The following is a 2,906-nucleotide window of genomic DNA, read 5'->3' as shown; positions in this document are numbered from 1 at the left end:
GGCAGGTGACTACAACCATCTACGTTTCATCTGTTAACATTACCTGCATGTCAACATCAAGTTATGTCAACAACTCAAAAAGAAGTCTCAGCATGACTTGCAGAATAAGAACTAGACTTACCACATTATCTTGACTATTTTTCCTCTGTAGAGCTAAAATACACTGAAAAAAAATATAAACGCAACACTTTTGTTTTTGCTCCCATTTTTCATAAGCTGAATTCAAAGATCTAAAACATTGTCTATATACACAAAAGACCTATTTCTCTCAAATATTGTTCACAAATCTGTCTAAATCTGTGTTAGTGAGCACTTCTCCTTTGCCCAGATAATCCATCCCACCTCACAGGTGTGGCATATCCAGATGCTGATTAGACAGCATGAATATTGCACAGGTGTGCCTTAGGCTGGCACAATAAAAGGCCACTCTGAAATGTGCAGTTTTGCTTTATTGAGGGGGTCTGGGGGGATCAGAAAACCAGTCAGTATCTGGTGTGACCACCATTTGCCTAACCCTAATAACCCATCTCCTTTGCATAGAGTTGATCAGGTTGTTGATTGTGGCCAGTTAACAATATCCAGCAACTTCGCACAGCCATTGAAGAGGAGTGGACCAACATTCCACAGGCCACAATCAACTCTATGCGAAGGAGATGGGTTAGGGTTAGGGTTAGACAAATGGTGGTATAAACATATATCTCTGCGAATTGGCTGTCTTTATCCAGGTAATATTAAATAAAGGTGTAAATGGGGGCTAAAGTTTGAGAAAGTTAACTGATACTCAATTTGATATCAACAGTTAACAGTGAAGAATTGACTTTTTTGTGTGTCTTCCAGAGGGTCCCTAGTCGTCTACCTTGGTCGCCACAGCCAGTCTGGTAGCAACGTCAATGAGGTGTCACGGGCAGTTGTTAAGGTCATAACCCATCCGCACTACGACCCCTTGACCTACGACAACGACATAGCTCTTCTGAAGCTGAATGACTCTGTGAGTTTTACTGACTACATACAGCCGGTCTGCTTGGCCTCAGAAGGCAGCACTTTCCACGCCGGGACAATCAACTGGGTCACTGGCTGGGGTGCCACTAAAAGTAAGTTCACAGACTGTATAGCCAAAATGGAGGATTGCATTCTGTTTATGCTACATGATTCTTAAATGATTTCTTAATAGACCAGGTTGAATCTTACCTTTTGAAATCTGTCCAATTAGATAGTTCTAACAACGGCGACATCCTTCAGGAGGTGGATGTACCAATAACAGGACACAATGAGTGCAATTGTTACTATCATGACCAAATCACCAAGAACATGATCTGTGCTGGGTACAAAGAAGGAGGGAAGGACTCTTGTCAGGTGACCACCTTTTTTTTTGTTGGTGCATTTCCCTTCTTGACTGTCTTCCCAGATAGGTGAGAGAGAGGTCATCCCACTTATAATGTATATTTTATATCCAGCACGAATTAGTTTTGGTCTCAGTCACTTGACAAGAATAGACTTCATGATTCTTTTTATTCTACTTCTATCCTTAGATAATATTGGTTAATATTAGCTAACCTCAATGAATATCAGTGTACTGGTCTGCCAGTTCTTGTTGTATGTCCCAGTTGTTTTTGCATATTGTTTTTTTAATTTTCAGTGGGACTTTGTGGATGCAACTAATCAAGTAGAATTTATAGGCTAATAACGTTATTCCATAAGTAAGTTAGACCAATCAAACCATCTAGTATTCCCTTTGGATAGCTGGCTAACTAATTTAGTAGCTAACTAAATTATGAGATGATTTCATTAGTGTAATTTATGGACTAACATTACCACTTGAAGGAGCTGAATATTAATGTAACGTTCCGAAATATGTCTGAGCGATGTCAGATTTTTTTTTTTAGTCATTAGGACAGGTGCGTCCAGATCTTTGGATACTGCTTGAAAGAAAGATATTGGTTTATATATCCATTCATGTGATTGTGTAGTCATCGAAAATTGTAATACTCTCATTATTAACTGTTGTTCTTTTAATTTAGTTTCTGTCTTGTTTTTGTTGTGGGAAAAAAAAGGTTGTTAACCAATATAATGTATTGTGTTAGTTTTCGTTGATGTAATAGTTCATATGGAGGATAACCGGTTCCCATGGTTTCCATTTTTTGTGCTAAACACATTAGATTAGAGTAAACTTTGTTGTCATTGCACGTAGTACAAGTACAAGCACAACAAATGCAGGTTTGCATCTAACTAGTAAAGTACTGAAAAGAAAATAAGTTAAACATTGTAGGGAAAAAAGTTTATATATATTCATCAAATCACAAAGCTATGCATATACTGAACGCACAGAGATAATACAACAGAAATATCATAATCGTCAGATGTGCAAAATAAGTACATTTCCCATTTTATTGATTAAAATAACGCTTTAATTTTCCACTGACACTAGACATTCATGAGAAAGAGTATAGTAGGATTCATGCCTTAGCAGAACGGACGTTTTTGAGATTGGTCTTCCAACAAAAGAGAACATCTGTCTCAAAAAAACTATCAACAATCTCTTTCCACAGGGAGACTCAGGAGGACCAATGGTGACCAAAATGGGCCAAATCTGGATCCAGAGTGGAGTTGTAAGTTTTGGTGACGGCTGTGCCGTGGCTATGAAGCCTGGAGTCTACGCCCGCGTGTCCCAGTACGAGGACTGGATCAGCAACCACACCCAAAGTAACACAACAGGCTTTGTTTTCTTCCAATCTTCTGGCAATGACACCGACGCACACTTCACCTGTGTGAAACCTACCTTCACACCACACTTCACCACCGACGACTACCACCACTTCACCACCGACGACTACCACCACTTCACTACTGAGGATGGCAGTATTTTTGGCAGTGGTGAAAGCGTGATGCACTTCTCCCACTTCAATCAC

This window comes from Scomber scombrus, chromosome 23, assembly GCF_963691925.1.
Source record: "Scomber scombrus chromosome 23, fScoSco1.1, whole genome shotgun sequence".
Lineage (NCBI taxonomy): Eukaryota > Metazoa > Chordata > Actinopteri > Scombriformes > Scombridae > Scomber > Scomber scombrus.
The sequence above is the reverse complement of the archived record's forward strand: the minus strand, read 5'-3'. Positions refer to the sequence as shown.